Raw genomic sequence first — 27385 nt, forward strand, 5'->3', positions numbered from 1 at the left:
CTTCTCATGGCCGTATCTAGGAGGGGTAGGCTCTCTTGGGATGCTTGGTGGGTACCCCAGGGGCAGTCAGAGAAAAAGCGTGAGAACTTTTCCCGGTTTTCCAAATCGTCCCCAAAATGCAGGGCCTCCTTCCCCAGAGAGGCCCCATTTATGGGGAGGGGACAGGCTGAGGCCCCATGGGGGATACTGAGTCAGGCACAACTGTCTCCTAAGTGCCTGCTACATACCCAGTGCTGGGGACACAGCAGTGACCAAGGTGAACAAAATCCTGGATGGAGGGGTGCTGGAGTGTGAATGTCTATGTCCCCCCAAAATCTATATGTTGAGACCTAATCATCATGGGACAGTGTCAGAGCACGGGGCCTCTGGGAGGTGACGAGCTGTCACGAGTGGCATTGGTGCCCCCGGAAAGCCACCGTGCCCTCTGCCTGGGAGAAGCCACCACCTATGAACCAGGGAACGGGCCCTCCTCCCATGTGACACCAAATCCGCCAGCCTCTGGGTCTCGGGCGTCCAGCCTCCAAAACTGTGAGCAGTAAAGTTCTCTTGCTTGTGAGCCACCCGGTCCAAATAGACTAAAATAAGGTGGGGACGGGGTGACGGGCAGACAGCAGAACCCGGTGGCGACGGTGTTACACGGAGCAGTGAAGGTGTCACAGGGAGTCACAACCTGACATCAGGCCTCTCTCAGGAGGCACCATTAGCAGAGGCCTAAATCAGGGAGGCTGAAGGTCTCAGGAAAGGGTGTTCCCAGAAGAGGTTACAGCCAGGCCAGGTGTGGTGGCGCAGGCCTGTAATCCCAGCACTTTGGGAGGCCGAGGTGGGTGGATCACTTGAGGTCAGGAGTTCAAGACTAGCCTGGCCAACATGGCAAAACCCTGTGTCTACTCAAAATATAAAAATCAGGCATGGTGGTGCACGCCTGTAGTCCCAGCTACTCGGGAGGCTGAGGCAGGAGAATCACTTGAACCTGAAAGAAAGGTGGCCACAGCTCTGCAGTCCAGCCTGGGGGAAAGAGTAAGCCTTTGTCTCAAAAAAAAAGAGGTTATAGTCAGTGCAAAGGTCCTGAGGCAGGCTCATGATCAGGGGCCCCAAAGAACAGCAAAGAGGCTCATGAGGCTAGATGCCCCCACACCCTATTCCACCCCTGTCCCTCCAGACCCTAAGCTACGACTGATGCCCACGGGACACAAGCCTCCACCACGTCACTGTGATGACAGGAACACCCTTACAGCAGCTCAGTCCTGGGGCCCCCACAGGCCCTGCAGGCACCACCTGTCCCCCAGCCTGGGATGCTCTGGAGCCCTCTGTGATCCTCAGGCACAAAGCAAACCCCGCCTGGACCCCCTGGGATGTCCAAGGGACCAAGCTCAGTTACAGGCCAGCTTCATGGGGGAGTCCTCTACCAAAAATACAAATATTAGCTGGGCTTGGTCGCATGTGCCTATAGTCCCAGCAACTTGGGAGGCTGTGACAGGAGAATCGCTTGAACCCAGGAGGCAGAGGTTGCAGTGAGCTGAGATCGCGCCACTGCACTGCACTCCAGACTGGGTGATGGAATGAGACTCAGTTTCAAAAAAGGAGGAAAAAAAAAAAAATCTCAAGATCCCAGGATCCTGTGTGCCCTTCACCCAGCCTCCCCCAAGAATAACATCCTGAGACAACGACAATTCATCATCCGTATCATAACCGGGAAGGCAGCATGGATACAGCCAGCCATATGCAGATCCGCAGCAGGGTCCAATGCACTCACTTGTGTGTGTGTGCGCGTGTGCATGTGCGCGTGTATCTGTGTGGGTGTCTGCATGAGAGTATGGGTGTGTGTGCGCGAGTGTGAGTGTGCGTATGACTGTGAGTGTGCATGTGAGTATGCGTGTGCATGTTCGCGAGCGTGTGTGTATGCGTGCGCATGTTCGTGTGACTGTGTGTGTATGGTGTGCATGTTCGCGAGTGTGCGTGTGAGTATACGTGCGGGTATGCGCATGTGTGTGTGCATGTGAGTGTGAGTGTGCATGTATTTAGTTCTATGTGTTCTTATCACACATGCAGACTCCAGTGATCACAACCGGTCCATGCCGAGCTGCCTCGTCACAAAGGCCCTGTGCTGACTTCTGTTCTGAACCTTCCTTACCCAGGACTCGTCTCCACTGGGTAGGAAAATCGAGTCCCTGAGGACTCTGGCAAAGGTCAGGGGCAGCCACAACACAGCTCTGTGGCCAACCCAAGTGGACACCAAGGCCTTGGGGGTGACAAGGGGACACGTATGACCACCCCCCCCTTCAGAGGCCACTCTTGAGGTCCCAGGAGAGGCTCCACGACAATGAGACAACAGGCAGCTGGCACGGGGGGCCTGGACACCCGGGGAACTCCCGCTGGCTCCTGCTGGCCCAAGAGCGGAGGCCCTGAGCCAGTCACTGGCCCAGCATCCGGTGTCACTTACAAACACAGGACGGCTGCCACCTTCCGCAGGAGAACTAGCCCTCCCGCCCCAGCCCCAGGCCATACCACTGTGGGGGTTGCCTGGCCCAGGGCTGGCACGGAGGGGCTCAGGCTGAGTGGGAGATGGGGCAGAACAGGCAGGCATGGGGGGAGACCTGGGGACCCCAAACAAAGGCAGAGCCTGGGAAGCACCCACCCGGCCTACCTCCCATTATCTGGGCCCGGGTTTCTATAAAACAGGAGAGCTCTCTGCAGAGAACAAAAGAAAACTGGACGGAACTCGAACGTAAATCCAACCTTGTGGTTACAATTACGGAGGCCCACCCAGGCCAGCACTGCGCGGACCCCTTCAGGCTTCTCTCGGGCTCTCCCAAGACATACTGGCAGGCTGCAGTGCTACCACTGTGGTAAGGGACAAGGAAACTGAGGCTCGGTGGGATTCCAGGACTTGCCCAAGGTCACACCATCCTTGAGGGGTCGAGCTGGCACTGGAACCTCAATCCGGCCACTACAACTTCATAAACACCATCGCCCTGAGATGCCAAAATCCCAGGGCCGCCCCCGCCCCCAGACCAGGTGCGTGTATTGTTAGCATCGAGAAAACAACTTCAGCGCCAGTGAATTATCGACTGTGAGCCTATTATGAACCAGAAGGCAGGTTTCATTCACTCCCTTAAGCCATACAGCCTATGAGGTGGGGAAAGATGCAACATCCATTTGCCAGATGGGAAAACTGAGGCTCAGAGACAGTAAGTTACTTGCCCAAGGTCACACAGCCAGGAAGCATCCAACCAGGACAGGAACCCAGGCAGTCTGCACCGAGTTCCCCCCAAAACTGCAGCTCCTTCTCCCGTCAGTCTCATGCTTGTGTAGACCCCACTGTTGCCCCATTTTACAGACGAGGAAATTGAGGTCTGCAAAGGGGAGGCGACATGCCCAAGGTCACACAGCACAGAAAGGACGGAACCAGGACTCAAACCCAGGTCTGTGGCAAAGGAGCAACACTGCCTGAAAGCCCAGCCCTCTCCCCTCCCCAGCCTGGGCTCGGAGGTCCCCAGGAGCCATTCCCGCCACCTCCCTGCGGCCGCAGCGCACCCAGACCTCGGGACAAATCGCTCCCTCATTCCCCCAGCTTGCAACTAAAGGCTCCTTGTGAGCTCGGGAAGCCCTTCCAACTTTCCAGTGTTTATCCCGGCTGCTCACTGCCAAGTCCCTGGGCAAGCCTGGGCCGGTGGCGCTGATTTCAAACCAGACACGGGCACCGAGCCAAGCGCCACCTCGGTGGGGAGCCGGGCGCCGGGGCCGGGCTGCAGCGCTGCCTGCACCTGGCTCTCCCCTGCCTGAGCCCACCCCGGCGCCCCAGGGCAGAGCCTCGGGAGCACCCACCATCACACACCCTCCTGAAGTCAACTCCGGAACAGAAGCCCCCTGAGTCCCCAAGGCTCGCCATGCTCCCCGGCAGGGACGCCGGATGTGCACCGAGGCTCCGGGAGAGGAGCCTGGTGCCCCCCCAGGTCCCCTCCCACGCGGGCTGGCCAAGAAGCCTCTCCCCGGCCGGCCGGGCCAGCGCCTCGGAGCGCTCTTTTCTGTGCCTGCAGCAACTTTGTCCGATAAGACAGCCCTGCCCACCATCCCGCTGAGCTCAGGGCCGACAACACTGTGCTGCCAGGGGAGGGTCCGGCCGCCCCCGCTGGCTGACCTGCAGCCACTCGGCCCCCAGCGCTGGCCACCACCTCCAGCGACAGAACTGGGGCTCTTTCCAGATGAATTCCTTGGCCCCCAACTAGCGCCCCCTGCACAGAGCCTGCAGGCCACAGCCCTCCACCCCAGTCTGTGCCCACCTCCCCCGGCCAGAGTGACCCGGCCACACCGTGCCTCCCCTGCGCACACCAAGCCTGGCGACTTCTCTTACCCGAGCACATGACCAACCTCGCTCACGTCAGCTCCAAACACAACTTGAAGTAACTCTCCCACAAGAAAAAAAAAAGAAAAAGAAAAAGAAAAAGTGCCAGCCAGCGGGCCAGCGGAGTCCACACACACAGGCTGTGCTGCCGGCTTCCAGGAGGCACACCGCAGCCAACATCAGACCCATCCTTCCCCCAGGATGACACCCGCAGAGGGGCGGCCCCAGAGGGCGGCCTCACCTTCCCGCGAGACTACAGCTCCCATCCCGGCCCGGGAGGCCCTGCGGGGCCAGGCCAGGCCCCCCAGGCTTTCAGCCCGATGCCCCCCAAACCCGGGCAGGCCAAGGACCACTAGCGACAAGAGCGGGGCCGCCTGACCCCACGGCTGGGACGCGAACGAGACGTCGGGCCTCCAGCGGTCCGTTCTCGCCTCTGCCACTCCGGGCCTATAAACACAGAGAATTACATAAGTCCACTCCTCTTGTTTGGAAGCCAAAAGTACGAGCTTTTTCTCCCAGCCTTGGCAGTAAGTAATAATTCCTCATTGCCATGGTAACCCTGGCAGGCTTCCAGCCGACACTCGGGAGCTGAAACACTGTGAGGCCTTTTTATAGCTCGGCTAGAAAAACCTCTTCACTCTTCGCTCGCTGGCAGGCGAAAGCGAGCTCCAGCCCCGCTTCTCCCCCTTTAACCCGCTTCCTCCCAGCCTGGACTGTCCAGCCTCGGGCCGCACCTGCACCTCCACCCTGCGCGCGGCTCTGGCGCCCTGGCTGAGGCCTGGCTCGGGACCGGCTCGGAACCGGCTCGGAACCCAGGCCTCGGCCCATCCCTCCCCCGTCCTCCGTCCTGAGGGCCAGATGGCCAGAGGGGCAGGCTCTCCCTTGCAAATATTTCTGTCCTTCTTTTAATCCTAGGAAAAGAAAGCTTGACCCCCTCACACTGGCATTCTGATCTAGGGTCACCTCGGTGACAGGCCTAGAAAAGAAGACATGGCCAAATAATACACACACACACAGGCCAACAACGATGGCTTGGTAGTCAGCCAGGAGTCTGAACCTTGGCTGCAATTAGCTGTGTGACTCAGAGACAAGTCTGAGCTTCTCTGGGTGTCAACTTTCCATCCGTAGAAGGGGCAGGCTGAGCTCTGCTTCTCCAAGCGCTCTGGAAAGCAGAGACGAGGTGCCAGGGGAAGCTGCTGGAGCTCCCAGGAGGCAGAGGAGGCTCCAAGAGGGTCTCCAGATTCACTTCCCTGCCCCTAGCAGCCAAGAGTTGGGCCTAAGAATGTGTCCCTGGACAGCAGCCCAAATGATGACAAGGGTCCCGGGGTGCAGACACGGGGAAGGCACCCCTGGCAGGAGCATGGCAGATGTGAAAGTCTGGAGGCTGGACCATGCGCGGTGTGTTGTCAAAGCAGAGAAGAGGCTGGCATGGCCAGGGTGCAGGGGCGAGGCGGGGAGAGTATGACGATGAGGTCAGGGAGCTAATAGGAGTGGAGCGGAAGTGGTCAGATGGACTCTGGGCCTGGCCTTCGACTCCAACAATAACACTGTCATCCTTTGTACTCTCAGGAGCGTCTTGAGAGTAATAATATTAATAACAATAACAGTGGCCACGCACACAGAGCCCAGCAGCTTTGACTGTGTGCCCAGCACTGTGCTAAGCGGGTCCCCTGGTTCACCAGCTGGCCTCACACCGCCGCGGCAAAGGCAGGTATGCCCCTGAGCCACCATACACAGACGGAGCGGGAGGCAGGCCCAGAGAAGGTAAGGGACTTGCCCAAGGTCAACAGCTAGTAGCTGAGCTGGGACTTGAACTGGGCAAGCCTGGCTTGTCTCCGTCATCCACATGGTAATTCAGCCACAAGGAGTCACAGAAGTGTTTTAGCACCAGATTTGCCTGTGACACGGGCCCGTGGCCACTGGACCGACGGGGGGCCCAGACTGGCCACGAGGGGATGAGTGTGGTGGCTGCGGAGGCCCCTGGAAGCCAGATGTCTCCCGTGAACAGCTGGCCCTCCAGACTTCCCCAGGAAACACCCTGGGGGTTTTCCAGAGACCTGCCCCAAAGCCAAAGGTGGGATTCTGCTACTCCTAAGCCTTCTTTTATAGGTAGGAAAACTGAGGCACAGGAAGGCATGGGCATATTTGTAACCCAAAGATCCAGCACCGTCTTCCCACCCAGACCATCGCCGAGACCAGGCGGAACCATGAAACCCAGGAGCGGCCAAACTGGCCCCATGCAAACACCACCAGGAAGCGGTGCCTGAGAGCAGCCGAGTCAGGCCTCACCACCTCCTTTTGTTCGTTTTTGTTTGTTTTGGACACAGACCTGCATCCAGACCTTTGCCAAAGGCTGGCCCTGGAACCTGCAGTAACTCCTCCCACCCCCTCAGAGCGACTGTGTGCTATGGGCAGGTTTGACACTGGGCCATGTCTCTTCAGGGCCACTCGTTCTGCTTCCCGTGTCTTCCCCGCCAGATGCTGGGCAGCAAGTCGTTTGTTGAGTGACTTAATGAAGACCACAAATCATCAAACACCAGAAACAGCCACAGGCAGCAACCCCCAGACAGAGCCTGTGGCCAAAACCAAGCTCGTATTCAGAATAAGCCAGCGTTTGGTTATCTGCCAGCAGGAGAACTCCCTATCACACAAGCCTCCAACGGCGACCACCCGTCCATACTTTGAAAAGCATCCCCTGGCCAAAATCTGCTAACAGGCCACATCCTGGAGCCCGTCTGCTGAGCAGAGCTTTGACCGTGGGAAAGACCAGTGAAGACCCCCCAGAATATGATTCACCGCGGGCCACAGGGGCCGGGGCGGTGGGCCAAGGGGGTCTGGAAAGGGGCAGGGGGCCCTTAAGCTGAGTGGCCCCAGGCAAGGCCCCCAGCCTCTTGAGGCATCAGAAGGCTCGGCTGGCGAATGGGGGAGCTCCTGCCTGCTGCCTCTCTCGGGACCCAGGTCAACAGGAACTACATGTGCAGGGCGCAGGGGGGAAGTGGGGGCCAGAACTCTGAGGGCCAGATTCAGACCCACAGCCGCAGCTACAGTTCAGCATCCAGCTCCAGCTGGAAGAGACCCCCCACTCGCTTCCTCCCCACGCACTGCTGCTTCCTGGCCAGGCACAGAGATACGAGTGGAGCAGGGTGGGGGCAGGAGAAAGAGAGAGCATCGTGAGCCAGACATGTCTGCCTATCTGCACCTCCTCAATCCCGGGCACCAGGGCTCCGTGACCTGGGCAGCCTCAGTTTCCTCATCTGAAAAGCCACCTAGATATCAAATGGTTCTATTGATGTATGCCACACAATGGAATTCCGCCATATAAAGGAATGAAGGACTGACACCATTCAACACGGATCAACCTCAAACACATTGTGCGGAATGAAAGAAGCCAAAACCCACAGTGTATGATTCCGTCCATGAGAAATACCCAAAATAGGTAAGTCCACAGAGGCAGAAGGCAGACTGGTGGCTGCCAGGGGCTGCGGGGAGGTGGCAACGTGGAGTGACCCCACCGGTACGGACTTCCTTTTGGGGTGATGAGGACATTTTCTGGATAGAGGGGGTGGGTGTACAACACTGTGATTGCGCTAAAAACTCATGAACTGTTCACATTAAAATGGCAAATTATATGTGATGTGAAGTTCACCTCAATTAAAAATAAATTGGCCGGGTGCAGTGGATCGCTTGAGGCCAGAAGCTCAAGACCAGCCTGGCTAACACGGCAAAAGCCCTTCTCTACTAAAAATACAAAATTCAGTCAGGCGTGGTGGCGCATGCCCCTAATCCCAGCTACTCAGGAGGCTGAGGTAAGAGAATCGCTTGAATCGGGAGGCAGAGGCTGCAGTGAGCCAAGATCATGCCACTGCACTCCAGCCTGGGCGACAGAGCGAGGCTCCGTCTCAAATAAATAAATAAATTAAAAGATGGTGTTGTTGAATGCACGCCACTCCAGCCCAGTTTACCGACTTCCTGAAAGCCGCATCCAACTCCCAGCTGGTAGGAGTTCCTCACCCAGGCCTGGAGCTATCAGGCATTCTAGAAGCATCTGCTGAGCCCCTACTGTATGTGCTGAGCACTGGAAATATGGTAGTGAACAAGACAAAGTCACATTTTACATTTTAATTTTTAAATATATGAGTGACTAAAATAAAATTCACAACTGCATTCGTTTCCTGTGGCTGCTATAACAAATTATTACAAATTGGGTGGCTGAAACCAGTGACCTATCCTCTCACAGTTCTAGAGGCCAGAAGTCCAAGCTCAAGGTGTCACCAGGGCCACACGCCCTCCAAAGACTCTGCAGGGGGAGCCTTCTCTGTGTCTTCCAGTTCCCAGTGGCCCCTGGTGTTCCTTCCGTCTTCACGTGGCCTTCTCCGCTGTGTGTCTTCTCTTAGAACACTTGTCATTGGATTGAGGGCCCATCCTATTCCAGGATGACCTCATCTCCAGACCCTTACCTTAGTTACATCTGCGAAGACCTGTGGTCCAAATAAGGCCAAGGTCATATTCACGGTTTCCAAGTGGACCTACGTTTCATGGGCCACAACTCAACCCACTACCAAAGCCACGACCTCAAAGTGGCAGCAATCGCATGCCCAGAAACACCTTTGGTGCCCCTCTCCTTTCCCGCTAGTTCCAGAAAACTGGCTGGAAGCTGCAGAGGAGAGCTCTGGGGATCTCCAGGATGGCCCCAGGGCCCCCATACAGCCCACAGAGCTGGAAACAGACCTGAGAGGTCCCACAGCCACCCTCTCCCCGCCTGAGCCTGCTAAAAACTAACCCTGAGGAACCCAAATCCCCTTCCCTGTGGCAGGCATCCACGAGCCAGCCACTTGTGGGCGGCTTGAGGAAAGGGGCCTGCCTCGTGGATGGCGAGGCCAGACACAGGCCATCACCTCTGCCCCCAAATAAAGACACTCCCCAGACCAAAATGCATCCTATTTCCCCATCCAGGCCCGGGATTCTTCTCCACAAAAGCATCAAAATGAAGCCCTGACCACGCTGGCTAAGGGAAGCCAACGGGACTCCAGGGCTGTTTTTCTGCATGTTGTTTTTATTTTTGAAAGGGGCCGCCCCCACCCACAGCAGCTGTGAGCTGGCAGCTGGCAGAGTTAATTGCTCACTCAAGACTCACTTCCAACTGCAACACCATCCGGCACGCCAGGATAGATACCACGGGCACCCGGCAACTGGCAAGGACGGCTGGGGGCAGGGGGCAGGGGGCAGGTGGCTGCCTGTTCAGGGGCTCCTGGGAACCCACACCCCGGCAGCAGAGGCAGCGGCACAGGAAAGAGGAGTGCCCAGGAATGCTCCAGGCCAGCCGCTGGATCCCAGGGACCCAATCTGGGAAGGACACATCGCACCGGCTGGCATCACTCAAGCTCTCAATGTGCCAGGGTCAGTGGGCTTCACGGGGCCTCCACTGTGCCTTACAACTGGGGTGTCCAGTCTTTTGGCTTCAATGGGCCACACTAAAAGAACTGTCTTGGATCACACATAACACTAACATTAATGACAGCTGATGAACTTAAAAAAAATCAAAAAACAATCTCATGCTTTAAGAAAGTTTACAAATTTGTGTTGGGCTGCATTTAAAACCGTCCTGAGCCGCAGGTTGGACGAGCTTGCCTTACAACAATCCTATGGGGTGCTGTTATACCCATTCCATTAATACATACTGGGAAACTGAGGCAGAGAGCAGTGAAGTGACTTGCCCAAGGGAACGGGGCTAGGAAGTGGCAATGTCGGTATTTGAACCCAGGGAGTGTGAAACCTCAGTCTATGACACTAACCACTAGACTATACTGTCTCCAAGAATGTCAGGCCCCACTGGAGACATGGTATTGTTCTCTGAGAACTGCTGTGGCCGTGGGCCTTGACTTTCAGAAATGGCATCTCCAATGGTGTCAGACATGACTTCTCAAGACTTGGGACCTTCCGGGACAGCCCATGGGACATTCTACCCAGATCACAGTGGGGACAAAATACTTTACAAGTCACTGCTAAGAAGAGGCTATAAAATGGTGACAGCCAGTTGTGGCCATGAAGAAAACTTGTTCTGGCCGATACAATGATTTTTAAAAACTGGGCCATTCTTTATAAAATCCAGATTTCCAGCTTCTCTTGGAAATCCATCAAAATATCTAGCATGCCAGTTAGCCACAATCCCCACCTCTCCCTTTTGACCTGCACTGACTCACTCCTTTCCTCCCTGTGTCTGAGTTTGGGACATCCCCTTATCCCTACTTTGGCCACCTCCTCTTGCTGTTGTAAACAGTGGAACAAATGTTGAAGACCTCACTCAAACAAGAGAAAGGAGTATCCCTCCTGGGATGCCAGGTGACTCTCCTTCTCTTTGGCTGGCTGGGCTGGGCTGGTGGCATGATCCTGTCTGAGAACAAGGCCCGCATGGAAGGTGGCACAGCTGAGGCAAAGCCAGCTCCCAGAGGCATTGTCTGAACACCTGGATCCAGCCATGCCTGAACATGTCCTACCCTGGCCACTCTGAGGACCCATCAACTCCCCATCATGGCCTAACTGGACTGGAGTGTGTCTCTGCCACAACTCAGGAGCCCTAACTAACTGCTCCTAATTAATCACCCCCATGTCTCCCCTTGAATGACTCGCCCCTGGACACCTGGCCTGATGGAAGACTAATTCAGCTCTTGCTTCACCCAGGTGAATGCCTGAACCTCGTCCTCACAACCCTCACCACCCGCGATAGCACTTGCTTGTTTAACTGACACTCTCCCTCTGGATACTAAACTCAAAGGCACAGGCAATGTCCAACTTCTAAACCGTTCTCATCCCAGTGACCTACGTGAGTCCGGAACATGCCACGTGCCCAATACATGTAAATTAAAACCATGTAAATACATGTAAATTAACTGTGGAGCAAAAGAACAAAAGGGAAAAGGCAAAAGTCATTAAACTTGACTTCTGCCTTAAATGTGAAAAACAGCCCACCCCCGGAGGTCTGCAGAACAGTCTCAGATCCAGGGAAGCCCTCCTGGGGACCCCCTGCTCTGCTCCAGCCATTAGAGTGGGAAACTGAGGCACAGAGCCCCAATCAGCATGCCCGAAACATGGTGGCCGGAGGGCCTTTGCGCCTGCTGTTCCCTCACCCCCTTCCTTTCACATAGCGGGTGCCTCTTTATTGTCCAGGGCCCAGCTCAGATGTCACCTCCTCAGAAGCTACCCTGGAATTCTCACCTAAAATGAGTTCCCCGAAACTGAAGTCACCCCTACCTCCCCACCCTGTATTATTTCACAGGCAGCGTTTTCTTGCCTTGCAAAATCCTGTTTGTTTTTCGGCACTGCCCATCTCCCCATCAGCCTGTGTGATCCACAAGGCAAAGCCCTGCATCTTGTTTGCTGTGTTTGCCATCCCCCCGACCCAGAGGAGGCCGTGGGGACACCGATCTGGCTGCAGGGAGGCAGGAAGCAGATGTCCCACGTCCTGACCATCCCACACTGCCCAGAGCAGCTGCTCGTGCCTGAGGGCCCTACGTGGCACATGGAGGCTGTCCCACAGCTGGCGTGGCCCTGCCAAGAGATCCAGTCTGGCTGTGGCAGTGACTGGCGTACCCACAGGGCAGAGGGAGGGCTGCAGGTGGCAACTGCACTATCCACACAATGAAAAGCAGCTGCCTTGGGGTCAGGCGTTCTGGGTTCACATCCTAGCTCTGCCAGCTGGGCGACCTTCGGCAAGTCCCTTAACCTCTCTTTGCCCTCAGCCCCCTTACCTAGAAAACAGGGCTGATCATAATAGCACCTACCTTCTAAGGCTGCTGCAAAGAGTACATGCGTGTATGTATGGGGTGCATGTTAGAAATTGTAGTTAATGTTAATAATAATAATACTGGCAACTCACACACAGCACTAAGGCAAGAAAAGGATCAGGAAATGTTAGCTTTTATAGTAAATATGGTATTTGCTCTGTGCCAGGTCCCGTATGAAGCACCCCACAACCCTGAAGTCAGCACCAGGGGAATGTGTGAACTCCCACTCCCATCCAAGCCACGGCCCAGAAACGCAGGCCCTGTCTGGCTGCACAAGTACTCCATGGAAAGCAAAGGGTGTTCCCTCCCTGGGCCCCCGGGGGCGGCCCAGACATCCCAAGGGTTCAGGCCCCACTGCCTCATACAGGACCTGGAGTCTGGAGATATGGAGAGGCACCACGGAGGGAACAGGTGTGGGCTCTGGCTGGGCACCCTGGGGCTGCGTGGACAGCGGACGAGGACAAGACTGCCCCCAGCCACCCCCATCCTCTGTCCACGCCCGGCACATGCTCAGGTCCTGAGGAGCAACCATGAGGGTGGGGCAGAGCTGGTCTCTTCTCCCCACTGGACAGACAGGACGCTAACCAGTCAGCCACGGCAAGGACCCCAGCAAAGCCAGCCTGGGGTGCACACAGCTCCCTGCACTTCTCGGACAGGACAGGCAGCCCCCTCCACATCAGGGACACGAGGTGGCCCCCGTTCCCCAAACCAGGCAGTAAGAGACAGCTAGAACACTAGCTCCACCACCTCCCTCCACCACCTCCCAGCTGTGTAGTCTCACTCATGCCCCTCCACCTCCCCGAGCCTCAGTTTCTCCATCTGTACTATGGGTCTAAGGACCATTATCACAGGCAGGACAGAGAGTCTCCCAAGAGCCAGCCAATCAGGGCCCCTGAAAGAGAAAGAGAAGATCTGGAAAGAAGCTATTTTAATTTCAGCAAATGGGCTTGCTTTGTCATTAGTGAAACACGATTTTATTTTACGGTTCAGAATGGCATCTGTTTATGGCAGTCATGGAAGAGATGACGAGATCTTTTCAGCAGTGGAACCTCAGGAGGCCTCGGGCCATCCTGATTCAACAAATCCCTCAACAGGCCACGCTGAAGGGTAGATGACCAACACGGCGCCGTGCACAGACGTGGCCACAGCGCACACAGCGTGCCCTGGATAGCGAGGCGGGAAGGACACCGGCTGGGGCAGACGACCTGAGTGCAAAGTTCACTGGCTGTGTGACCTCGGGCAAGACGCGGAACCTCTCTGTGCCTCAGTTTCCTCATATGTAAAGAGGCAATGATGATAACCCCTACTTTACAAGAGCTTTTAGGTGATGAAATAATTACTTTATTTATTTATTTTTTATTTTTTTTTTTTGAGACGCAGTCTCACTCTGTCGCCCAGGCTGGAGTGCAGTGGCACAATCTCGGCTCACTGCAAGCTCCACCTCCTGGTTTCATGCCATTCTCCTGCCTCAGCCTCCTGAGTAGCTGGGACTACAGGCGCCCACCACCACACCCGGCTAATTTTTTGTATTTTTTTTTTAGTAGAGACAGGGTTTCACTGTGTTAGTCAGGATGGTCTCTATCTCCTGACCTTGTGATCCGCCCGCCTCGGCCTCCCAAAGTGCTAGGATTACAGGCCCGAGCCACCACGCCCGGCCCTTTTTTTTTTTTTTTTTTTTTGAGGTGGAGTCTTGCTCTGTTGCCCAGGCTAGAGTGCAGTGGCACGGTCTCACCTCACTGCAGTCTCTTCCTCCTGGGTTCAAACAATTCTCCCCAGTAGTTGGGATTACAGGCGCCCGCCACCACGCCCGGCTAATTCTTCTGTTTTTATTAGAGACGGGGTTTCACCATGTTGGCTAGGCTGGTCTCGAACTCCTGACCTCAGATGATCCTCCTGCCTCAGCCTTCCAAAGTGCTGGGATTACAGACGTGAGCCACCGCGCCCAGTCAATTAAATAAATTATAACATGTAAAGTGTGACACAATGACGATCACAAACCCTGTTAGGACTGTTGCTGTCACTGCCATCAGGTGCTCCCACTTCGAAGCTCCAGTAGGTTTATAAAACCAACGGCAGCGTAAAGACGGGTCCACCTGGATCCCTGGGACTTTGCACTCAGGTTGTCTGCCCTGGCCCGCATCCTCCCCGCCTCGCCCTCTAGGGGGTGCTGTGTGTGCTGTGGCCGCATCTGTGCGGGGCACCGTGTTGGTCATCTACCCTTCAGCGTGGCCTGTTGAGGGATTTGCTGAATCAGGATGGCCCGAGGCCTCCTGAGGTTTCACTGCCTAAAAGACCTCGTCATCCCTTCCATGACTGCCATAAACAGGCAGACTGGGGAAATAACCCTCTAGGGACCGCCCCCCCCGACCCCCGTACCACCACCACCACCACCACCAAGGCTCTCTGGGAGCCCCTACAGCATGCCTCTCCACCTCCTCCCTCCAGCTGGGGTGGGGATGACTATGAGACACATGTCAGAGCCAAAGATTAAAAACAAGTACAATGATCGGGCAGGCATCCATCCACAATGATGAATCTGATGTAATTAGGCACCCCGCTAACTTCATTACTTATTTATTTACGGGATTGCTTATTTAATTTACGGGCCTCCTTCCCCGAAAAGTCATCTTAGCTGACACCCCTCAGGCAAGGAAAAAGGAGAAGGAGGCCCCCTCTTTCATCCCAGCCCGTTCCTGGGCTTCCATGTGTCATGCTCCTCCCTTGCTCCAAAATAGCTCCCCGGAAGGCAGGTGTGGTTTTGCCCAAGACAACAGGATTGAGCAAGGAAGACCCTGGGCAGAGCCAACGCCTGACACTCACAGCGCCCAGTGCCCAAGCACAGTGCGTGACCCGGAAGGCACAGCGTCGCCGCCACACCCTCATCTCGCCAGCAGAGGAAACTCCAGGAAAAAGACGGGTGGTCCTGGCCCCAACCAGCCACCAATTCTTGGCATGACCCTCTGGACTGGCAAACACATCACTGCAACAAACGGAGCTGGCGACTCCCAGCCTGAAGGAGGGGAAGGGCATGCGACTCGGAGTCATGAGTTTCATTTCTTGTCGGAATGGAAGTCACCTGACCTGTCAGAGCCTCAGTTTCCTCATCTGTAAGATGAGTGTTAAGAACAACACCGCCAGGCATGGTGGCTCATGCCTGTAATCCCAGCACTTTGGGAGGCCGATTACCTGAGGTCAGGAGTTTGAGACCAGCCTGGCCAACACAGAGAAATCCCGTCTCTACTAAAAATACAAAATTAGCTGGGCATGATGGCACATGCCTATAATTCCAGCTACTCAGGAGGCTGAGGCAGAAGAATCACTTGAACCTGGGAGGCAGAGGTTGCGCTGAGCCAGGATCGCGCCATTGCACTCCAGCCTGGGCAACAAGAGCGAAACTCCGACTCAAAAAAAAGAGAACAACACTCACTAATCCTAGCACTTTGGGAGGCCAAGGCAAGGGGATGACCTGAGGTCAGGAGTTCAAGAACAGCCTGGCCAACATGGCAAAACCCCATCTCTACTAAAAAAAAAAAATACAAAAAGTAGCCAGACATGGTGGTGCATGCCTGTAATCCCAGCTACTTGGGAGGCTGAAGCAGGAGAATCGCTTGAACCCAGGAGACAGAGGTTGCAGTGAGTTGAGATGGCACCACTGCACTCCAGCCTGGGCGACACAGCAAGACTCTGCCTCAAAAAAAAAAAAAGACAAAAAAACAAAACAAAACAAAAAAAGAACAACACTCACAGCTAACTAACCCCAAAAACCCCAACTGGTGCTATCCAGCGCTGCACTGTGGTCTCAACCACTGCAATTGGAAGAGAAGCAGTCAGTCAGCAGCATAAAGACTAGAAAGGAAAAGACAAAGCTAGCGCTGGCAGACATGTGATTATCTCCCACCATCCAGGAGATCCCACCAGCTGGCCAAACACATAAAATCAAAACACAGAACCACAGCTTTGCCCAAAAGGCAGCAAAAGCTGAAAAACGTAATCAAAAGTGCATTAGGGTCTCCTGGAACGGCTAACATTAAAAGATTGACAGTAGCAAGTGCTGACAAGGATGTGGAGCAACTGGAACTCTCATCCACTGCAGGTGGGCATGCAAAATGGGACAGCCACTTTAGAAAACAGCTGGTGGTTTCTTGTAAACTAAAATAACACATTTACCACGTGACCTAGCAACCCAACACTTAGATATTCGCACAAGAGAAAAGAAAACATGTTCACACAAAGACTTACACAAGAGTGTTCAGAGCAGCTTTATTCCCAATAGCCAAAAACTGGAAACTTCGATGTCCATCAACTGATTAATGGATAAACTGTAATATATCCACACAATGGAATATTACTTAGCCATGAGAGAGAATGAATTGATACATGAGCAACATGGGTTATGCAGAGTGAAAGAAGCGAGACACAAAGAAGTACATACCTAGTGATAATTTTATTAAAAAATTCTAGAAGAGTTAAAAGCTTCTATAACAGCAGATCGGTGGGTACCTCTAGTCAGGGGCAGGGAGGGGGCGCTCGAGATTTAGTGTCAAGGGACTGGCGGGGATTTAGGGGGGACAGAAACACTTTATTTTGATTGTGGAGGTGATACAAATGTTTACATTTGCCAAAACTCATGCATTGAACCCTTAAAATGGGTGCATCATTATAGGTTAATTACATCTCAATGAAGATGATCCTAAGTGTAACAGGGAAAGAGATGCACATATTAACACTACTCACTCCATTCCCAGTGCCCGGGGACTATTTCCTCCTTTCTAAATCAGTCTGCTGGTTCCTAAACTGGCCCTCAAGTTTCCCAAAGGCCCCTGATGTATGAGCATTGGACAGTTTGGGTCCGGGTTGAACCCCAGATTTGTCCTATGCTAGCTACGTCATTTAGGGCACTGCGGCCCTTAGGGCAAATCACTTTGCCTCTCTGCCCCTCAGTTTCCCCCTCTACAAAAGCAAGGTGAGAATACCACACTCCTCAGAAAACTGCAAGTAAAATGAACCAAAGTGAACGTACCAAGTGCAGGCCCCAGTATACACCAGGGGCTTCATTATTGCTGCTGCCAAGTGACAAATTGTCAAGCACCAGGCCCAGTGTGGACAGAGCTGGCCAGGATTCTTGTAACTATGACAAACACAACACACTTCCCCACCCCACCAGACAAGGCTCAAGGCTCTGGGCTTAGATAGCTGCCCCCAGGCCCCGAGGACTCAGGCCGGGGCATTTAACTGATGCCTGCTGTCCACCCAGGACACGGTTCCTGGGCTCCACCCAACCTGCCCCTCCCAGGGAAGCAGGGACAAAAGGATGGGGCCTTGTGGGGACGGCTGGCCCTGAGGACAACATGGGCACATGCGAGGTCATTTCAGGAGAAGGGTGTCTGGGAGGCATCCACCAACTCATGCTGAACAAGAGTCCAGCCAGAGCCCACCCATTTATAAAAGAAAATGATAATAATAATAGAAGGACAGGGAGGGGGCTGCAGGGATGGGGGCTCTGCACCAGCTCCCGCGGGCCTGTCCAGGACTCCTGCTCCCCTCTGAGTGATGGCGGGGCAGGCGCCTGGAGCCAACAGCAGGAGGGGCATCCCCCGGGCCCGATTAGCGGGCGGCCGCAGGCACACACGCTCAACTGTCAGCCTCCTCCTCTCAGCCCGCCATCACAGGCACCATTAATTGCTGTCATTTGAGGGTGGCCTGTGGGGAGAAGGAGGGAGGAGGAGAAGGAGGGGTAGGGAGCAGGAAGGAAGGGGGAGGGGAGGAAGGAATTGCAGGGAGCCCCTGCCCAGGGCTGAGCATCCAGGCTGAGAAGGAGAGGGAGGAGGATGGCAGACAGGGAAGGGCGGGGGGACCTCCACTGCTCTCCTCCCCACCCAAGAAGGGCCCAGGGCCCCGTCCAACTGGGGATAAGGCTGGTCCTCTCAGAGCCCCCAAGAGGCAAGATCCCACTGGGCCAGGGCCCTAGAACCTCCCCACACACACCTTTGGTGTCCCTGATCACCCACCCAGGGTACCCAGAGACCCCAGCCCCCACCCACACCTGACCCCTCACCCCAATGTATAGACGATCCCAGACACCCACCTCCCCACCCCACTCCCAGCTGAAGAATCACTCACAGAGCTTTGAGTCATGGGGAACCCACTTTCGGGGCCAGGGGCTCCTGCAGCCCCCTTCTAAGGTCCTAGGTCCGCAGGGAAGAGTGCTGCTGGGAGCCTGGGGCCAAGCCCTCCCTCTGCTACTGCACCCTAGGGACACCACATTGCCTCCCTGTGCCTCAGTTTCCTCATCTGGAGGATGGGGATAAGGAGGCTGCCCACCTCCAGGGTCGCTCTGAGATTTAAGGAGGTAATTCCATAAAGTGTTTAACCGGGGGCTGACATACGTGCATGCATAGCCAGTGTTGGCCCCGACGTCTGTCCCCTCTTATCTCCCCCATCCCCCCTTCTACCATGAGGGTTCTTCCGCAGAAAAGGCTGCACCCCCCCACCCCCAGCGTGGAGGGTCCCAGAGGCACCCCACAGAGCTGCCAAGTGGGTGTGGCGGCGCAGGGCATCCGGCAGCGTCTGTCCTCTGTGAGGGGAGCACAGAGCATCTGCCTGCCTCAATGTGCCCCCATGGCCCCGCTCCCACTCACCCCTGCTGGCCCCCAGACAGGCCTTGCCTTCAGGCTGAGGAGCCACTTGGGTCCTGCAAGGGGGCTCCTGGGAGCATCAGGTTCCCTCAGCAGGGGAGAAGGAGGCCCCACTCCACCGTCTGTCTGCCTTCCCGGCCTCCCTCAGATGTGATGGATCGCCCCGGCGGAGGAAGCTAAGTGCTTGCAGACAAAAAGCCCTTTTATCGTCCTCGGGTGGGCCACTGGCATGACAAGCAGATAACTCAGCCACAGGAGGAAGGCTCCCCATTAGGCCGGAGACGGAGACGCCGATGGATGGGGGACAGAGAGGCAGAGGAGGAGGAGGCCAGGAAAAACAGCCCAGGCCAGGCCACTTTCCTTCCAACTTCAAAGCCCCCTGAGCCTAGGCAGAAAGCCCTGCTGAGCTCATCACCTTGTGGGGGACAGCCACCATCCCACTTCTCCTTCCCCCTTCCCTCCAAATCCCACTCCTCCTTCCCCCTTCCCTCCAAATCCCACTCCTCCTTCCCCCTTCCCTCCAAATCCCACTCCTCCTTCCGCCTTCCCTCCAAATCCCACTCCTCCTTCCCCTACCTCCAAACTCCACTCCTCCTTCCCCCACCTCCAAACTCCACTCCTCCTTCCCCCACCTCCAAACTCCACTCCTCCTTCCCCCACCTCCAAATCCCACTCCTCCTTCCCCCTTCCCTCCAAATCTCACTCCTCCTTCCCCCATCCCTCCAAATCCCACCACTCCTTCCCCCACCTCCAAATCCCACTCCTCCTTCCCCCACCTCCAAACCCCACTCCTCCTTCCCCCACCTCCAAACTCCACTCCTCCTTCCCCCACCTCCAAACCCCACTCCTCCTTCCCCCCACCTCCAAATCCCACTCCTCCTTCCCCCACCTCCAAATCCCACTCCTCCTTCCCCCACCTCCAAATCCCACTCCTGCTTCCCCCTTCCCTCCAAATCCCACCACTCCTTCCCCTACCTCCAAACTCCACTCCTCCTTCCCCCACCTCCAAACCCCACTCCTCCTTCCCCCCACCTCCAAATCCCACTCCTCCTTCCCCCACCTCCAAATCCCACTCCTGCTTCCCCCTTCCCTCCAAATCCCACCACTCCTTCCCCTACCTCCAAACTCCACTCCTCCTTCCCCCACCTCCAAACCCCACTCCTCCTTCCCCCCACCTCCAAACCCCACTCCTCCTTCCCCCTTGCCTCCAAATCCCACCACTCCTTCCCCCTTCCCTCCAAATCCCACTCCTGTTTCCCCCATCCCTCCAAATCCCACCACTCCTTCCCCCTTCCCTCCAAATCCCACTCCTGTTTCCCCACTCCCTCCAAGATGAGCCTGGTTGTGAGGCCCAGGGCTTAGGGCCCAAGGCCCAGCCCCAGGAAGCAGATGACCTTCAGGGCTGATCTCCCCTCCTGCCCAGTGGGAGGTCCCCAAAGGCTCAGGACAAAGGAAAGAGGCCTCCCCCAGGTAAACTCCCCCCAGGTAACTCAGAATCCCACAACCCGAGAGGCCCATTCTAAGCCGCTTCGGTGCCTTGGCAGGGCTGTTCCCTCGGCCTGAGACACCCTTCCCCCAGATACCTACGTGCTCCCTTCCTCCCCTCCTAGAGGTCTTTGCTCAAGGGCCAGCTTCCCAGGGAGGCCCACCCTGACCCCCACTTTGAAACTGCAACCCCCAGCCCACCCACACGCTCCCCAGACCCCTTCACGGCTTGTTCCTCAGCCCGGTGCTAGACCCGCTAAGCGTCGGACTTACTGACTTTCGGTCATGGTCTGTCTCCGGGCTGCACACCCAGGCTGTGTGGTGTCATCCAAGCTCATCCAACCCCAGCCCAGGACGCCTTTGAATGTGGCCTGACACACATTTGTAAACTTTCTGAAAACATTATGAGACCTTTCTGTGATTTATTTTTTTTTTTAGCTCATCAGCTATCATTAGTGCTAGTGTATTTTCTGAGTAGCCCAAGACAATTGTTCTTCCAATGTGGCTCAGGGAAGCCAAAAGATTGGACAACGCTGGTGTAGCCTGTGGTTCCCAGGCTACCTGTACGGTGTGTGGCTGGACTGACTCCCACAGGCAGCTGAAACCCAGTGGTACACTGTGTATCCAAAGGAACAGTAATAGAAAGGAATAATTCAAAGGAATAGAAAAGAAACAGTAAAAATGTGGTATTGTCCGGGCATGGTGGCTTACACCTGTTATCCAAGCACTTTGGGAGGCCGAGGCAGGAGGATCACTTGAGGTCAGGAGTTCGAGACCAGCCTGGCCAACATGGCGAAACCCCGTCTCTACTAAAAATACAAAAATTAGCCAGGTATGGTGGCACACACCTGTAATCCCAGCTATTAAGGAGGCTGAGGCAGGAGAATAGCTTGAACCTGGGAGGCAGAGGTTGCAGTGAGCCAAGATCATGCCATTGCACTCCAGCCTGGGCAACAGAGCAATAACTCTGTCTCAAAAAAAAAAAAAAAAAGTGGCATTATAATCTTATGGGACCACTGTCATATATGCGGTCCACCATTGACCAAAACATCGTTATGCAGCACATGACTGTATTTGGAACAAGAATGAAATCTCCCGACAGCAGCCTGTGATGAGCCAGAACACGCTGTGTGCCCGCCGTGTGCCCGAGCCTCCACGTGCACGAGCCCGGCAATGCCCTTGGCGACCGTCTGCCTGGCTGGGAAATGAGCACTCCAGGAAAAACCTGCTGGATTCCCTGGGAAGGGTGAGAAGGGGTGCTTTGCTTCTGGCTCTTTGCTTCCAGCTGAAAGATCTGGGACAGGTGACCAAGCTGTGCCTCAGTTTCCTCACTTGTAAAATGAGGCTAAGCACCCATTCTGGAGTGTTGCTGGGAGGGTCACGAAATGGTGTGACATGTGAAAAGCACGACCTGTGATTATGACTCGTGAGGCACCTTCTCGGGCCAGGCACTGCTCTCTATGAGCGTTAATCATCACAGCAACCCTACAAGGGGAAACTGTTATTGCTTCTCCAGTCTACAGATGGAGAGGCAGAGACACAGAGAGATGAAGCGACCTGGCCCCGGTGCCCAGCACAGAAGTAGCAGTGACAAGACTGGGACCCAGGCCACCTCTTTGCCTGCTGGGTGCTGGGCGCAGGGACCACAGTGGTGGTTCAGCCTGAGGGCTTCCTCCGGCACCCAACACCCAAACACCTGGGCCCATCCACAGGCGCCACCCTGGCCAAACCTGCAGGCCCACCACCAAAGCACCAAAGCAATATGACCGAGAACCCCGGAGCCCAGGGAAACCCACCCTCCTGACACTGACACTGTCAGAGACCCTCCCATCTCTCAGGCGCCATCAAAAAATCACTGCACCAACTCAGCCAGGAAACAGCCTGTCCCCGGGGGACCCCGCAAACTGCCCTAGTTGCTCGCTGCACTGGACAGCTCTGACATGCCAGACCCCACACGCCCCCCGAGGCCCCCACCACACACTCCAGGCCGAACCTGGCTCCGGGTAATTCCAGACCCCCTTCCCACGAGAAGGTCCAGGCAGGATGAACCTCCTGGGGACACCAAGTGGAGACAGACATGAACCTACCAGAAACTGCCTCCAGCAAGGCTGTGTCCTCAAAGACGCAGAGAGACCTGTGGAGAAAACATGGGTTTCGTTACCTGACATCGCATGTATGGGGTTTGGCGTGACGACATCAATGTGCAGGGAAAAAAGACCATGTCTGCCGTCGGGGCCCATGCGTCGTAAGCACCGGGCCAAGTATTTCTCCATGACAACCCTGTGAGGCAGGTACTGCTACCTATTTGACAGAGGGAGGCTGAGGCTCAGACAATCAAATCTCATGCCCAAGTTCTCAGAGCCGGGAAGTGACAAAGCTGTGATTTGATCCCAGATTGTGGATTTAAAGGCAGTCCACACCCTGGCAAGACCACCAAGGGGTCCAGGGCCCCATGGCCAGGCTACTGGGAAACTGCCCCATTACCTACCCAGAGGACCCCACAAACAGGCAGATGGGTCGACCGACACCTGAAGGACGGTGTCGGGGGACGGGGTGTCTACTATTCTCATACAAGAATTTATTTTTGTGTTTGGTTGGTATTTTGGAGTGTTTTTGTTTTTGTTTTGGATACAGTCTTGCTCTGTCACTCAGGCTGGGGTGCAGTGGTGCAATCATGGCTCCCTGCAGCCTCAACCTAAGGCGATCCTCCCACCTACGGCTCCTAAGTAGCTGGGACTACAGGTGCTTGCCACCATGCCCAGCTAATTTTTGTATTTTTTTGTAGAGACAGGGTCTCACCATGTTGCCCAGGCTGGTTTCAAACTCCTGGGCTCAAGCAATCCTCCTGCCTTGGCCTCCCAAAATGCTGGGATTACAGGTGTGAGCCACTGTGCCCAGCCTCATTTAAGAACTTCTGAGTTACCATACAAAGTCAAAAATAGTGAAATGACAGCTAGTATCCAGAATACAGAGGGGACACCCACAAATCAATATGAGCCAGTCAACCCAGCAGCAGACAGGCCAAAGACAACACAGACACTTTCACCAAAGAGTATATACACATGGCCAATGAGACACGAAAAGATGCCCAATGTCATCAGTCCTTAAGAGAGGGCAGTTAACACCACGAAAGACCACTGCTCACCCATGCGGATGGCAAACATGAAACAGACAACATCAAGTGCTGGTGAGAAGAAGGAGCGCCTGGAACCCTCACCCGTTGCCGACGGGATGCAAAATGGAGCAACTACTTTGCAAAAACAGTTTGGCCGTTTCTTATAGTTAAACACATGCTTGCCGTATGACCCAGTAATTCAACTCCTAGGTCTTTATCAGACAGACATGAAAACAGCCACACAGACTCACGCACGAATGTTCACTGAAGCTTTATGCACAATTGCAGAACAATTGAAAACAACCCAACGGTCCATTGACAGGTGAATGGATAAACAAACAGTGGTGCATCCACACCACATGACTCTGCAATCAAGAAGAACAAAGTGCAGATACACAGAACCAAGGGGAGGAATCTGAGACTCAGGCTGTGTCCAAGAAGCCAGATTTAAGGCTGCAGACTCTGTGGTTCCATGATAGGATTCTGGGGAAGACAAAACAACTTTCACATTTGTACAGAGGCCTGCAGAGGTCGTCAAATACAACAAAAAGAATGTCATTCCCACAAAAGTTAGGACGCCAATCACCTCTGGGGAGAAAGCAGCCCATGGCTACAAGGTGATCCCTTTATAATTGTTCGCTAATTTGCACCGAGGGGTTTATGCATTCTTTATCGTGTTAACTTCTGCATGAAAAGAACAAGTAAAAAATAGTACAGCGGGCAGAGCACTGGACAGGGTCAGTCTCAAGTGGGCCTCTGGGAAACCCGTTCTCCACCCCGTGCCGAAGCTGAGGGATGGGGACTGGCGGGGCCAGGGCTGCCCACTCCCACAAGGCCGGGGGCAGTTGTGTGTAGTGCTCAAGCTCTGAAGCCAGGCTCCCCAGGTGCCAATCTGGCCTCTACCCCCTCCTAGCTCCTAGCTGTGCAACTTGGAATGAGCAACTTCACCCCTCTGAGCCTCAGATTGCCTGTCTCTAAAATGGAAATGATGATTTAAACAACGCTGACCCCACAGGAATGCTGTGAGCGTGAAGTGCCCTCAGCGCCAGTGTGTGCCACTTCGAGTGCTCAGCTCTTGCTGGACATGGCTCCTACCCCCACCAGGGGCTGGCAGCCAAGCTCCTAGAGGCCAGCCCTCTCCAGCGCCTGGCAGGCCCTCAGGCCCCAAGGAGGGAGCCTTTGAAAGGGCAGCTGCGGGCAGCTCACAGGGGGACAAGCCAGCGGCTTCTTTCCTGCCCTTTTTTCTTTTTTAAGCGCTTTCTTCACTACGATGCCCCCAGGCTTGGCACTCGGTCCTGCCATCTGCGTCAGCTCCAGAGACAGGCCCTGCGGGAAGGCTGGAAACAGGGAGGGCCCGGGCACATCTTCACAGCCGCCCTCCCCAGCTCCCGGAAGCCTCGGTGGCCAGACACCTGCAGCACGTCCCGTCATGGGCTAGGACAGAGCCAGGCCTGGCAGGCGCTCTCCCCGGGCACCAAGAAGCTCTCAACCTCCACCTGGGAGGGACAGCTGGGAGATCAGACCCCAGCTTCTCCTAACCTGCTCCCAACCCCAGCCAGCTCAGCCTGCAATCCCCAAGAGACAGAGTCCCAGGGTGTCCCGGTGGCATGGGGTCAAGGCCAGTGGCGGCTGGCCCCAGGGTCACATTGTCGAGGGGAAACAGGGAATTTCCCAGCAGTGATGGAGTGACACATAGGTCCAAAGAGAGGTTCCCAATTTAGAAAACTCAGCAGGGACTTCCCAGGAGAGGCAACCTGTCACACTGGCCAGAATCCAGAGATGACTGAGGGGCCAAGGGGCAGCGAGCGCTGGGCTGAGGTGGGAAGGAACCCAGGGCCCAGGGTGGAGCAGAGCCCGCGGGAGAGGAAGAGAGGGGAGGGCTGGAGGCAGCAGGGGCAGGTCACGCAGGGTTCTGCAGACGGGTTTTCTCTCCAAAGCAGAGCACCTTGGGAGAGTTATGAAGGCTGCAGAGGGGCAAGGTCCCACTCCAAAGTGGAGATGCATCCGGCTGTGGAGCGCGGGTGAGGGCGGAAGCCACAGCCAAGGGAGAGGTCACTGTGCCAGTCCGGGCGAGTGATGTGGTGGGCAGCCCAGGCTGGGCGCAGCGAGGTGGGAGAGGGGCCGGCAGGGAGAGCATCCCACATTAGAGTCCGAAAGGCAGGCAAGGGATGGTGAGAATCAGAGGCCCGCTCCTCCCCTCCGACCCTGGGCAGAGCTGGTGGGGGAGGGAAGGAGAGGGTGACAACATCCACTTCCTGCACAGGACCCTTTCAGGGACGCGGTCATCCCGTGCTCCTGGCCAGGAAACTGCTGCTCTGAGGGAGGACTCACCCAAGGCTACACGGCAAGGAAGGGAGTGAGCAGGGATCCAAATCCAGGGCCAAGTGCTTGAGCCATGGGGAGCCAGGGCACCAGGGCACCAGGGCACAGGGCTGGCAGCGTGGCCCAGGCTGCCCGCGAGCGGCCAGGGCGTGCACAGTGTGGGCCGCAGTGTGGACCAGGCCCCGTGCCTCCCTGGCTGCCGCACCTGTCAGGGCTTCCCAGGCCAGGCGTCTCCCAGCTCAGCCCCGCAGCGGTGGGTCTCACTCACTGTCTCACGCTTCCCTGTGCTCACAGCCGCCACTCACTTCAAGGCCACAGTAGAACTTGCTCACTCTGCTGCACTCACATTCACACGTTCACACCTGGTTCACGCTCACCGGCTCGGGGCCACCCACACACATTCCAGCTCAGGCCCAGGTCCACTGGCCAGCTCTGCGGGCCCTCCCCGCGCGGCGTCCCCTCCACCTCCTATACGCTCACTGGCCCCCAGCAAGCTCCCATGCTCCCCCTCACTCACCCTCACCTTCCCAGGCTGGGGGAACCTGGGCACCCACCTTCCTCTGAAGCAGAAGGCTCAGTCCACCCGCAGCTGTAGGAAGGGCCAGGCCTCCATCCTCGCACCCCTGGGGCTGGCCAGGCTCGTCTCCCAGCAAAGCAGATGCATGGGGAGGAGCAAGGACCAGTTCCAAGGCTCTCCTCTGCCAAGCCCACTGTGACCACTCATGGCCCACAGGCTGAGACTTGCCCCCACCTGCCACCGCCCCCCTTGTCAGCTCCCAAACAAGCCCTATAAGGCCCACCTCCTGGCATTGGCTTTTGTCCTCAACTCCACCAAACACACCCTCCTCACCTTGCTCTCTACCCTGCTGGAATCATCGCAAGCACCATCTTTTCCTCCTCCAGGAAGCCTGCCTGGCTCACCCCAGCCACAGAGGCCAACCTGACTCATCCATTCGCCACACTCAGAGATGGGAAGCCACCACTGAAGGCCACACAGCTGCAAGAGACGGAGCCAGCCGACATGCAAACCCAGAGGCAGCTTCAACATGCCTCGACCAGGACACCATCAACCTTCAGTCGCTCAACAAACAGAAGGGACAGAACCCCTGTTACCTGCCAGGTACAGGGGCGTGACTGTAAACACAAAAGATGAGGGCCTTAGGGCCCGAGGTCACACATACCCACACCCGAACGCCCTCCAGTACATCCATAAATGAGCAAGATGATTGTAAAGAGTGGCCCCTGGACATAAACCATGGCAACCCTGCAGTGGTGGGAGGGAGGGCAGGGGGGGCAGAGGGGGCCTCCTGCAGGAGGAGACACTGGAGCCAAGCACAGAACAGCTTGGCTGTTCATAAGGAAGGAAAAAAGAGCACTCCAGGCAGAAGGCACAGCTTGTGCAAAGGCCCAGGGGCAGGAACCAGCTCAGAGGATTAGAGAAGCTGGGGCAGCCAGAGGGCTGGGGAGTGGAGAGCTGGAGAGGGCTGGGGAGTAGAGCTGGAGGGGGATGGGGAATGGAGATGGATGGGGATGGGGAGTGGAGATGGAAGGGGATGGGGAGTGGAGATGGAGAGGGTGGGGAGTGGAGATGGAGGGGGATGGGGAATGGAGATGGATGGGGACAGGGAGTGAAGAGATGGAGGGGGATGGGGAGTAGAGAGCTGGAGGGGGATCTGGGGTGAAGAGCTAGAGGAAGATGGGGAGT

The 27385-nt window shown here is 56.0% G+C and overlaps 2 protein-coding genes across 8 annotated transcripts in view; one reads left to right on the plus strand and one right to left on the minus strand.

Annotated features, from left to right (window-relative positions):
* The window catches only part of NCOR2 (nuclear receptor corepressor 2), a 240891-nt gene that overhangs the window by 187708 nt on the left and 25798 nt on the right, over positions 1-27385 (minus strand). For 3 of the 7 annotated variants that reach the window (XM_050747826.1, XM_050747825.1, XM_050747824.1), the window contains exon 1: positions 4352-4808. The exons of 1 other annotated variant lie outside the window; for it this stretch is intronic. The gene's annotated coding sequence lies outside the window, so the exon portion shown is untranslated. Of the gene's footprint in view, positions 1-4351; positions 4810-22330; positions 22378-27385 lie in introns of those variants that run through there. 3 more of the 7 variants (XM_050747808.1, XM_050747805.1, XM_050747806.1) reach the window with 2 other exon arrangements.
* The window catches only part of TMEM132B (transmembrane protein 132B), a 1306862-nt gene that overhangs the window by 148562 nt on the left and 1130915 nt on the right, over positions 1-27385 (plus strand). The window lies entirely within an intron of this gene.

Source organism: Macaca thibetana, chromosome 11, assembly GCF_024542745.1.
Source record: "Macaca thibetana thibetana isolate TM-01 chromosome 11, ASM2454274v1, whole genome shotgun sequence".
Lineage (NCBI taxonomy): Eukaryota > Metazoa > Chordata > Mammalia > Primates > Cercopithecidae > Macaca > Macaca thibetana.